Source organism: Podarcis gaigeae (assembly GCF_964106915.1).
Source record: "Podarcis gaigeae genome assembly, chromosome: 11".
NCBI classification, from domain to species: Eukaryota; Metazoa; Chordata; class Lepidosauria; order Squamata; family Lacertidae; genus Podarcis; species Podarcis gaigeae.
This window is the reverse complement of record NC_139687.1, coordinates 40,277,504-40,290,566: the sequence shown is the minus strand read 5'-3', so window position 1 is coordinate 40,290,566 and position 13,063 is coordinate 40,277,504.

The window sequence follows — 13,063 nt, the reverse complement described above, 5'->3', positions numbered from 1 at the left end:
TGGAAAGTATGGGATTACAAACACTTGACACGTGTCACATAACTGCTGCATTTACAAATCAGAATGCCTAAGGAACACCAGGCATTTAATAAGCTTTGCAGAAACTTTGTGCAGCCAAATGAATGCCCAATAACCAAGTTGTCCAGAAGAAACATTTTGATCCTGAAAAAGTGCTTATTTGTATAAAAAATGTGAGAAATGCTGCTTTAAACCACCTGACTTCTAGGATGTTTTTTCTTTTCCCAGTGTACTTTTGAGCAGAGAACTGCTTGTTCTAGAAAATCGTATGCAATTTAGTTCTTGCGACCTGATTGTGGCTAGACATTCTTTATTAGTAAAGGACTTACTTCCTGAGCATCTTGCTCAAAGCTATAAGGGACTCTAGCAAATCTGGCAAGGTGCTTTTAAAAAAGAATAAATTAAAATTGCTGGCATCTTGTGAAAACAAGCTTTTTCTTTTTCTTAAAAAAAGAGGAAATCAGCAAAGGCAAGGGTGCGGAGATTTCACTTTAAATCTGGTATTTTTCTGCTTGACTTTTCCAGGTTTTCTCCAGGGCTGATTACACAAGGTTTTGCTATGCAGGATCTGTGCATGCCACTGGCAAACACCTCAATGCCAAGGATGGGAAGTAGTTTTGCTTGGGGGGAAAGACAGCTAGATTTATCAGGGTCAAAGAAAGGGACTTGCAGCAAATACGTTTTTTCTTTTAGACGCAAGCAGCACCACACACAGAACTTACACAACAAAGCGAGAGGCGATGCATTATGCAAATGCATAAAGGTATTTAAATGTAATGCAAATAGAACACAATTAAATGTAAACAAATATTATAGAAGTAAATAAATTGTAACCTGGCAAGATGAATTGCCATCTTTAGCACAAAGGAGTCTTTGGCAGAAACTCTACCTTTTCCATATTATTATATTCATATCCAGTGCTTTTTTTCTAGAAAAATAGGTGCTGGTGCTCACCATGAAATGAATTCCACACTTTTTAACAACAACAAAAAGAGGTGTCGGTACTGCATACCCTTGAGTACCCCCTGAAAAAACAACAACCCAACAACCACTGTTCATATCTCACATTCCTTCTGCCATGGAACCCAAGGGAATCAGCACAGACCCAGATCTGCTTCACTTCAGCAAGGTGGAAGCCTCACGTGGCTTCCAGCTATAGCCTAGGACCACACCTAGATGCTCCTTTGATCTTCTGCCTAGCCACTGAATGCTGAGGGAGGAGAAATAGTCTAGACATTACATTTGCCACTGGGAATTGGCACCCCATTGGGAAGCTGTCTTGCCCTGGAGCGATGCTATGCCAGGCATATTGTGGGAAATGCAAAGTGGTGCTTTGTGGCCGCCTGCCACTGCCACCAAGGAAGCTCACCAGGTGGCCCAGGGCCCCTCAAAACTAGAACCGGTCCTGAAAACGTAAGAATCTGCCTTATACTGAGCCAGATCATTGTTCCATATAGCTCAGTATTGTCCACAGTAGAAAGTGGACAATCAGTAGGCCTCCAAATGATGCTGAGTTTTCCACCATGACTCCAAGATCCTTTCCTGTTTAGTCACTGCCAGCTCAGACCCTGTCAGCAATTATGCAAAATTACTCCCCATCCCACTCTCTTATATGCATCACCTGACAATAAATTATATGAATAAGCATTAGCCATTACTTCCCGTTTTGGAGAGATCCTCTCTCATGGCTAAGATGGTCTGGTGCACTGGTCTTCACTTGACCCTGGACATTGATTGGACTATTCATTAAGTGTATTGCTATGTTTGGGCACGTACAGGTACTTCTCCTGTTCCCAGATTTCAACATCACTTGGAATGCTTAGGGTTTCTTGGGCTACCATGACAACACCCAAGAGAAGGTCAGAAATTACAAGGCAAACAAAACTCTGCACACCACCAAAAACTGCTGCGGAACAGTGCCACGATCAGTGTGGCTTGACTAAGGAGCCACACTTGTGGTGAGGTCATCACACAACTCTTTCATCAAAATCTCCATGAATGGAGACATTTTGCCTCACTGGAAGGCATGGCCCAGCATGCTTTGCAACTTTGCAAGGGCTCTGCGTGTTTTTGTGCGCATGTGCACCTTTTGGATCATAACTAGCTTCTCTGGCACTCCAAAGGATATTGCCACTGCTAATGGCTTCTTCAGATGCTCATGCAACTGGTCCAGTCCAGCCGCATTCTCAATGTGCCACAATCTGGTTTTGTGAATGGCCCCTGAGTGTGACAATATGACTCCCAAACAAAAAACAACCCCCTTCCTTTCAGCTTTCAGGATATGGCTTTCAAGATCTAAGAGACTCATTCTTCCCCACTGTTCTCTGTTTAATCTGATTATCCTGCCTTTCCTCCCTAAACTTGTATAAAACTGGCTTAGCAGAAAACAAGATGCTGAAGTGTTCTCAAGGTTAAGGTGCTAAAAGATGCTGTTTGTTGTGTTGTTGTGTTGTGTTGTGTTGTTGTGTTGTGTTGTGTTTCACTCCCTGGAGGCCTGAGATCATTACTTCTCCGATGCTCCTAGTCTTAGCTAATTCTTGGAGCAAATAACCCAAGGTGGCTAATGGAAACCACATCTCCCTTTCAGCAGCACATGGCAATAGGTTGCTAGGCTGAAGCTTGGTGCTTCACTCCCCGAGCTGTTTTAATTTCAGTGTGTATTGCTGTTCTCTCAGCCTCTCTGTGGCTGGAGCCTTCTCCAGCACAGATGGAAAACGGGCCCCCACACCAAGCAACCTTCAAACTCGAAACCTTGAGGGGGGTGATCTTCTGAAACATTAGTGTGCATCAGCTGCTGCACGTCACCAAATACGCAAAGTAATTGGAGAGCGTGCGGCACATCCTTCTCTCTTGCTCTACATGGATCCTAGTCAAGGACTTTCTTAAGGGATGTGAGACAAAATAGGAAATGGCATAAAACACAACAGGCTGTTTAGTCTGCGCTTTGGAAGTCATCTCCCCCCTAGCGAGCATTGTAGCCTGCTAATTGCCTTGATGAGCTGTTGCGATCTTGGTGCAGGAGCCATTTTCAACAAAGCAAAGTAGGAGGGGAAATGCTGTCTACCAGGCATCCTGAGAGGGCAAGATGTGGCTGGAAGGGATTTCTCGAGCTGAAGGAAATGTGGCTTATATATTCCCTGAGTACTTCCCTTCTGGTTAAGTGAATCAGCCACAGCATTTATACAGCAGGAACTGCAACTGTTTCTGCTTAGGCAGTGACAGTGGGATTTCTTGTCTTCATTCCACAGATGGCAGCCCTGTCCTCACCTTGTCCTCCTTTTGTGGGGTGAGTGGGACTGTGAGGGCTGGTCCTGTTGGAGGGCAGCACTTGCAGGCACACCTTCCCCTCACTCCAAATGCCCGAAGAAGGCTGTTTTGAAAGGTTCTTCTACAATATATGGCAGCATTGTACTCTTTAACAATACTTCCACAATGGACATTGAATGTGCACACAAGAATACATGGCCTAAGGGAGTTCTACACTGTATATATCCAAGAGAAGACGTATAATGTTTTCAACAATGGCTCAGTATAGTTGAAAGGCTGCCCTTGGAAAAAATATCATTTGACCTTGGACATGTTAGTTCTGTACACACTTTTAACATATTCCTATCATGATAAAAATCTGGACTATCATATAGTTATTACTTCATAGTGTCATTCCTGGTGTAGGTTAGGGTTACCAGACATCCCCAGTTCCTGGGGACAGTCCCCAGATTTGCAAATCTGTCCTCAGACAAATTCCGTCCCCGGAATGTCCCCAGATTTGCAAATCTGTCCCTGGGAAACATGGCAGCGGCAGCCTCAGCAGCCTGGAGCCAGCCTGGTAGTGCAACTGGCTCTGGCTGGCTTCAGGAGCTTCTCGCTGCCGTGGCGCCTGCCATTTTTCCTCACCAGAAGTCCCCATATGATGTGTCTTGTGCACAACACATCATATGGGGACTTCCGGCAAGGAAAAATGGAGGGCGCCACGGCCACGAGCACCACCACTGCTGAAGGGGAACCGGGGACGTCCGGAGATACAGATCTCCTGCCCCCTGCCCCCTTTTTTTGACTGATTGAGGGAGGCTCGGGAGTTGTGGGCGGGCGGCCGTTGGCAAGTTTTTAAAAAACTCTGCACATTTATGTTTCACAGGGTGTGAAAAAAGGGCTTTGCACCTTGCCTGGCAAAGAAACCACATACCTTGCATCCCTCCTGGGCAACAGCCGTCTGTCCGCAACTCCCGAGCCTCTCCCTATCTGTCAAAACAAAGGGGGAAGGGGGAAGGAGATTGGGGAAGGCTTGGGAGTCACGGGCAGGTTGCCAGTTTTTTTTTAAAAAAACTCTGTTGCTACTCAGCTTAAAAAAAAAGTGTCCCTGGATTCATTGAAAAAAATCTGGTAACCATAGTAGGTGAGCTGACCTTTGCTTTCCTTTGCACAGGAATGGCGTCCACCCTGCAGTCACAATAGCAAGAGATGAGCTAGCCAAGTGGTTGAGGACATGGTTAATGACATTCCCTCAGCAAGAGAACATTGCAGTACTGCTGGGGGATGCAGTACCCTGGTAACAGAAGTGTTATCTGCAGAAAACTGAATTCCCCATGATAAGTGAGTAGCAAATGCCAACTTATTATACTTTAAGTGGTAGTTTTGAAGGGCCCCTTATTGCTCTCCAGAGGCTAAGGGGTGAAGAACTTTCTTTCTGTGAAATTCCTTAGTTAATGTGGTCTTAGGATCCAGGCCAATCTCTGTGTGACAATTTGTTTAATTAATCCTTCATCGTTAATACCAGCAAAATACTTGTGGTGTTCAAGGTTGTGGGAAGGCAAGCCATCAAAGCAAATAGGAAATACCTGTGACTAAAACACGGCTCCAGTGCAATAGCAGAATTTCTAGATAGAAAAAAGGACAAAAGCAGAGGGCAGCATAGTGTCTGGCTTAAGGGCCAGTTGCATGAGCTGCTGCTAGGTTGAATGTGTGGTGGCCAAAGGGGTGGAGCTGCACATAGGAGACATCTGGGTTGGGGCCAGGAGGTACAGCCTTTCTCTCTTTTTTAACACGGTAGCTCTTTATGTATGAATAGGGTTTGAAAGGGCCAGCGGAACCTTGTTCTCCCATGTGCCCTTGTTCAGGTGGGCTTAAACCTGTATAAATGAAGCAGCTGGACTCATCCAAGAACTAGCCATCCAAATAAAACTGCATCTCTATTGACGGCAGGCTGGGTTTCCTTATTCCTGAAGCCAAAGTCCAGCCTGTGCCTATGGTTTTTACATTTTACATTTATTATATTTGCATTTTATTGATTTTAATTTGCGAACCATTCAGAGGACATGATTAGTTGGGTGGTATATGAATGAAACGAACAGCAGCGCAGTCCGAATAATATCTGTTCAGAAATAAATCCTATTGAATTCAATGGCGCTGACCCTCAGGTAAGTGGGGTTAGAATGGCCACCTAACAATTATTTGGATTGAGCTTCACAGGGAGCCATCGAGGGGTGCTACCTGCTTTGCCTGATCTTTGCTTTGCCAGCCTTTGCATCACCAGGACTAGAACCTCGCCTTGTTGGACATTACCTTCCTAGAACCTCAATGTTTGCTTAGCACCCCCTGCTCAGACTGGAACACTGCATGGGACAGAACATGGGTGGGTGGGGAGCAGGATTGTGAAGAGAGGTAGCTGCATTATATTTATGCAGACTATTCATTCATCTACGGACGCGGGTGGCACTGTGAGTTAAACCACAGAGCCTAGGGCTTGCTGATCAGAAGGTCGGTGGTTCGAATCCCCGCGACAGGGTGAGCTCCCGTTGCTTGGTCCCTGCTCCTGCCAACCTAGCAGTTCCAAAGCATGAAGTGCAAGTAGATAAATAGGTACCGCTCCAGCGGGAAGGTAAACGGCTTTTCCATGTGAAGTGGCTTAGTCATGCTGGCCACATGACCCTGAAGCTGTATGCCAGCTCCCTCGGCCAATAAAGCGAGATGAGCTATGCAACCCCAGAGTCATCCACGACTGGACCTAATGGTCGGGGTCCCTTTACCTTTATTCATCCATCTAGACCTACTGATGACTATTGACAGCAGCCTGCCAGAGTCTCAGGCAGAATCACATCTTTCAGGCGGAGTTGCCAGGGATTGAACTGGGCTATGATTCCTCCCAGAGAATGAACACAACAGAGATTAATAAAGCACTCTTCTACTTTAATGATAAATAATAACCAGAAGACATTGCATCAGCAGTTTTCCTAGGTTTCATCTAAAGAAGACAGGAATATGTCCTTACTTATATTATTCCTAATATTAAATGCAAACAGGACATAAAATTTTCTAGCAGGAGCCACAGTGTGTGTCTGTGGGACAGCAAGATAGTATTTTGTGGCGATCAAGTAGTTTATTTTAAAGCTAACACAGAATAAGCATCTCTTGACGTTTGTTGGGCAAGAAGGTAGGAGGGAAATTGATCTTAAAGATGTTGTCGATGGATTTACAGTTCTTATTGACTTGCATGCTGAGTTGCTGCTTCCAAAATAGCTCTGAAGTCCTGCCCTGTGCTGAAGACTTTCCATTTGTCAGTTTCCCGTGTGGCGTTTGCTGTTTCTCAGCAGCTGCAAAATAATTTCCTTCCTTGCAAGTGTTGGCCTTGCAGATGGCTGTTTTGTTAGGCTTTCTTTTTTCTTGCAAGCTTTCTCTCTAGTACCGGACATCAGGGTGTGGGAAGGTGCAAACTGTTTTGCATGCCTTTTTGGTAACAGGACTAAAAACAGCAAAGGCTCGTGGTTTCCCTCAAGGCCTTTTCACACGAGAAGCTCAAAACATTTCTCACATCATAGGAAACTGGCTTATTATGATTTGGGCTATTGCTCCATCTAGCTCCTTAGTATCTACATTGGCTGGCAGGGGCTTCCCAGGGTTGCAGACAGGAAGATGTCCCTGGAGATGCCAGAAATTAAAGCTGGGTGCCTTCTCTGGGCAGGGCATGAGCATCTGAGCAAACTACCCTTTGCTACAGTTTCAGTTTGCTTGTGCAAACGTAAAGCCTGAGAATGCTCATCCGTATCACCATTGCTTCACTTCCACTTCCCTCTTCTGTATCCAAAATGCTGAGATGTCTATATGGGTGAAGAGTGGTTCAAAGGCATTTGAAAGCCTCTTGTATAAAAACATGCAAAGCAACTGGCTCAAAGAGTTGCAGCCAGTTTGTTGATTGTTGACCGGGGCAGGTTATAAGGAGCATACAAATGTCAGGGGCTGGTTGGACAATGAAGAGTGGTGGGCAACTCCAGCCCCCTAGGAAAGCCTCAGAAGAGGAAGACTCAGAACCAGGGGAATGGTGGGGGGACACGGAAGACAGGTCAAAGGATGGAGTGGGAGGAATAGAATGGTTGGATGTTGAACAAGCAACAGGCTTGAGTGAGTGAGAGGAAGAAGAGGCAGAAAGCACCGCAGACGTAGGGCAGATAGCTGAAGGGGAGGTGGGGGCTGAGGTTGCAACAGATTCACAGGAGTCTGCCAGTCCTGCTGTATTCAGCTCCCCTCCCAGTCCTGCTGTATTCAGCTCCCCTCCCTACCTTGTCTCCAAGGACTCGAAGACTTTTGCATGCAGCAGAACAATGAGCGCAGAGGCCTTTCCTTTCTTGCAAACATATTTCATGAGAGAAATTTTAATTTTCACTTGTTTTGTCAGCCTGGAAGGCTCAGTTGGTTAGAGTGTGGTGCTGATAATGCCAAGGTTGCAAGTTTGATCCCCATATGGGATGGCTGCATATTCCTGCATTGCAGGGGGCTGGACTGGACGATACTTAGGGTCCCTTCCAACTGTATGATTCTATGATTCTACGATCATTGTTCTTGTGAAACTCTAAAACATTGAGACCAGGAATAACTTTGAAAATATTAAAGATCCTTTTTGAGAAGGGTAATTATTCCTTACATAAGAACCAAGAGAAGAATGTGAGGTTTCTTTAACCTTGCTATACTATATATTCTTCATGTTTTGCTGTGAGATTGCTTATGGACTTTGATTACACTGGAAAAATATAAGTTCCCAGCTGTGATAATCACTGTCACTTTCATGGCACACATGAGGGAAGGGAACTGAATGCATATTAATCTGCAGAAGGCTGAAAAGCAAGCGGTGATGCAGGGAACGAAGTAATAGTACAAATCTAGATTGAAAATAAGTGTAAAATGCAATCAATGGCCAAGCTCACTGGCTGTTTTTGACTGCATTTTCTTTCCTTCCTTATGAACAACGACATTTTAAATGCACTAGGGGCTTTGCTTTGTTTTTGTTGTTTTTTTACTTCCAGCGAGACTGGTAGACTTGTTACCACGAGGAACCTTAGTGGGTCTAGCATTGTCTCTTATGGCAGATAGAGCCAAAAGCATGCACATAAGGTGTTACTATTACTATGACTATTAGTTTTCTACACAATCGTCTCCTGGTGATGCACAATAAAAACAGCAAACGACAACTAAACATAAAAATAGCAGATATTTTTTAAACCAACAGAAGCAATCCAATATTGTCACTTAGGCAGAGACTCATTCATTCAGCTGGGAAAGCTTGTTGGAACAAAAACATTTCCGGAAAGTGCAGGTAGCAGGCACCTTTTATCTCAAGAGGAATCTCATGCTACAGAAAGCTACCATAGGTATGTTGTGTTTTCTGAAATACTGAATTGCACCAGGAAATAACTGAGGCATAATCCTGACACTCTGGCAGACATTACCCTGAATGCATGTAGAGGGGCAGCCAAATTGTGCCTTCTGCACTCCCACCCTACTTTTTGGAAAAGGGTCCAAAATCCCTCTCCAGCTGCCTCTTCATCCCCTGTACATTTTTGTAAAGCAATTTCCCCTAATGGAATGCATTTCACTAATATATGCATTTCTAGTATAATGCATCTTTGTACATATTACTTGGCTGGAGAACGGCCTTGCAAAATCTGGAAGAATGTGAATTTTGAGGGATGGTTGGTTTTTTTTGGTTCATGTATTGTTTCACATCATGCAAATTTTATAGGTCCAGCTTTAAATGGGAACGGAATAAAATTTCTCACCCATCCTCAGTCCTTAGAATCATACAGTCATAGAATTGTAGAGCTGTAAAGCAGAATCTCCAAGAGTCTCTATTTTCCAGGGACATCCTTGATTTAGAGCAGCCATCCCGGTTTCTGATTTGATCCAGGAATGTCCGGCTTTTTTTTAGGATGTCCCTATTTTCATTGGAGAAATGGTGGGTGGTATGGAGTTATCTAATTTGAAGGCAATCCTGTACAGGTTAAGAACTTAATTTGTTCTGGAGGTTGGTTCTTAACCTGAAACTGTTTTTAACCTGAGGTACCACTTTAGCTAATGGGGCCTCCCACTGCCGCCATGCTGCCACCAAGCGATTTCTGTTCTCATCCTGAAGCAAAGTTCTTAACTCGAGGTACTATTTCTGGGTTAGCAGAGTTTGTAACCTGAAGTGTCTGTAACCCAGGGTACCATTGTATAGGGAAGTTTTTTGAAAATGTTTAATGTTTTATTATGTTTTTATATATGCTGGAAGCTGCCCAGAGTGCTGGGCAACCCAACAAGATGTGTGGGGTATATGTTAAGTTGTGGGTTGACATAGCAGACGACACAGCGATTTCTCCAAAGCAGCTCTTTATTTTGTAAGCTGGAACAGAACTAAGCTGAGGAGCTCAGTCAGCCTGCTTATATAGAGCTCCAGAACAATGTAACTGTTGCCATTTTCTAAACTACCCAACCACTGAACGTCACTTTTCGATCCTTCATTTGCATACAAAACTATCCAATCACTGAACGTCATTTTTCGATCCTTCATTTGCATAGCTATCTACAGTATCCCCCTGCTGGCCCAGGGTGAGAACTTCAGTACATAACAGTATAGATGGTAAAAATAGCATTATGGAATGGGATGTCGCTATTTTCATCAGAGGAATGTTGGAGTGTATGCACAAGGAACATCTGGTCCGACCCCCTGCAATGCAGAAATCTTTTGCCCAAGGTGGGGCTTGAACCCACAGCCCCTGAGATTATAAGTCTCATGCCATGCTGACCAAGGCAGCCTGGGCTTTGGTTCTACGAACTGATTGTGATTATCGAAGGTCTCCTTCTTCCATTTTTGTGGATTAGGCTGCTAACACCCCCTCATCATTTTCATTCTTAGAGTTTTCATCTTGAAGTGATTTCACAACACAATAAAACAACTGTATATTATACAAACAGTTAAAACTATTACATATACTGTATTAAAAACAATTTCAAGCCCAGTACATATACTGACAGGAATAAAAATAATCAGAAACATTAGCAACAAGAAATGAGAATCTCACTGAAGGATGGTTCCATTTAATTTTTCAGATTCAGTGGAAACAAATTATTTGTGAGGTAAAAGAGCATAATATTTGTACAAACATTTTCTTCCTTGACATGATTGCCTCGTCAAGTTACAAAGGCTGCTAAATGCTGAAAGTAGCTTTATTTTTCGCACCTCAAGTTTTAAAACACAGAGGTACAAAAAAAGAAAAAGGCCAAAGGAGAACATTTCTAGACAAATGACCTTAAAATGCCCACATTTTTGTGTCACTCACAGATTTTCTGGAGGGCCATGTCCCTGTTTAAGGACTAATGTGTTTGGAGAGCAATAAAAAGCTCCCCGTTATTAGGGAGAATCCCTTTTATATACAGGGAATTGGATCAATTTGACCCTGATTGTCTCTTTTCGCTTTATTGTCCGTCTACTTCAAACACCAAGCCCTTGGCATTATCTTAAGGAAGAGGCTGATTGAACCGTAGGCCTGACACTTGTCAGTTGTGGATAATGCTGGTTTCAGTCTGTCATGTTCACACATAAATGAGCAGTGACAGAGATAGACTGTTGAATAGAAAAAGGAGTTTTACTGTGGATAACCTTTCCTTGTATAAATGCAACAAATAATAAGGCCTGAAAATAGCCTGTGTTCCTTAGAAAGAACACTCTGAAGCATATAACAGGATGATGTATTATCTCTTTGGCGATCAGAAATTGCTCTGTTAAGAATGGGCAAAGGCAGAAACGGACCATCATTAGAAAAATATACCCCTGACCACACTTCCAGATATGCTTGTCTATATAATATTTAGCAACTAGCAAAACCCAATGCCAGTCTGCTACCTGAAAAGGTGTTGCTATGTATAGGAATTATGGCACATCATTATTTGAAAAATCTGTCCTTAAGAAAAGAAAAAAAGATGTCGATTCCACCTTAATTAAAAGAACAGGTTGATCTAAATCCTTCTTCTTAATTTTTTTTTAAAGTCCCATTAGATACCCCCCAAACACTCTGCTTGAATTAGCACAATTTAAAAGCACGATTTGTATCTGGAGATCTGGAAATGTGAATATGTACCAAAAAGTATTGTAACTTATACGTACCCATATGAGAGTCTGAAGCTCTTTTATATAGAACGAGAGAAATGTTTCTTTAAAAGCAAATTTAATTCTGCCACAGCTTCAGAGCAATTTGCATAAATGTCTATACTGTGATTTTTTTTATTTATGGCCCCTAAATTTCTAATTAAATACTAATTAATACTATCACCAGAATTGTCTCCCATCCCCAGCTCTTCATAGCTTTGTCACTTTGATTAATGCATAGTCATTTATTAACTTATTTAACAAGCTGAGGTGCTTCATGACAAACCAGATTAAATTATCCTCATAACAGTCTCATTACTGTGAAAAAAAGAGAGGAATTTTAAACTTAATAAAAATTATCCTCAATAATGTTACAGCTTTTTCACAACATCCTTAAAAGATGGAAATAGGCTCCTTGTTTGATTTATAATGTATGGGGTTGTATAAAGCACCCATTAATAAAATTTATATGTTCATTTAAGCAGGAGCACTACAGTGGTTCTGTAGCCCTGAGTGCTTATTATTTAACTTTTGCTGTAGTTATGAAAATAATTAATGTCCTGACCAGACAGGGACTAAAATACCCACTAGAATGAGATAATTAGAGGCATAAATAATGCTTAGGTCTAGTGTGTTGGTTTCTAAAAATATTAATTGCTTTTGCTTTCCAGCTAAACTTTATCAAGGAGGAATAAGAGTTTATGTAGGCTGTTAACTTTAAGAGAAATAATGTAAGACTAATTTGGAGATGCAGGTGGTAGCAGTGTCAAATAATGGCCCACTGGTGAGCCTAATGAGGAGAGGAGTTTCTGGGGTAACTGTGGAATACCCACAGAGCAGCAGAAGAGGAGGTTTTGGCTTTTCCTGGACCACCATTTTCTTGTGCAACCTGGATGATGGGGATGTTGGAAATGTGGGGCAAGTGGGGGAAAGTATTTGGAGGGAGGAATTTCTAGGGTGGGAAGTTTCAGGTGGAAGAAGAATTGAAAAAAACCCAATCTTGTGTGTGCCTCTCCTGCAAATGCACAGAGTTGTTGTCTGGCATGTTTCATACCCAGTGAATTCCTAAATCTTCCATAGTAGGTTCATAAACTAGTTTTTGAGGAGTTGGGTTACAAGTGCGCATTTGCTCCTGCACATTTCACATGCACCAGCGTGCTCGTTCTTCTTCTGTTCCCGTACTTCTCTGTTGTTTTTGTTTAGTCGTTTAGTCGTGTCCGACTCTTCATGACCCCATGGACCAGAGCACGCCAGGCACTCCTGTCTTCCACTGCCTCCCGCAGTTTGGTCAAGCTCATGCTGGTAGCTTTGAGAACACTGTCCAACCATCTCGTCCTCTGTCATCCCCTTCTCCTTGTGCCCTCCATCTTTCCCAACATCAGGGTCTTTTCCAGGGAGTCTTCTCTTCTCATGAAGTGGCCAAAGTACTTCTCTACCAATGGCTAAAAGGTCATTGTCATTCCAACATTGACTCCATTGCAGGAAACACATTTCCCTGTTGCCATTTGTTTGAGTTATTTTCTGTGGGAAACTTCAAGAAATGTCTATGAAGTGCTCTGCCAGTCTTTCATATACAGTAGTACCTCAGGTTAAGTACTTAATTCGTTCCGGAGGTCTGTACTTAACCTGAAACTGTTCTTAACCTGAAGCACCACT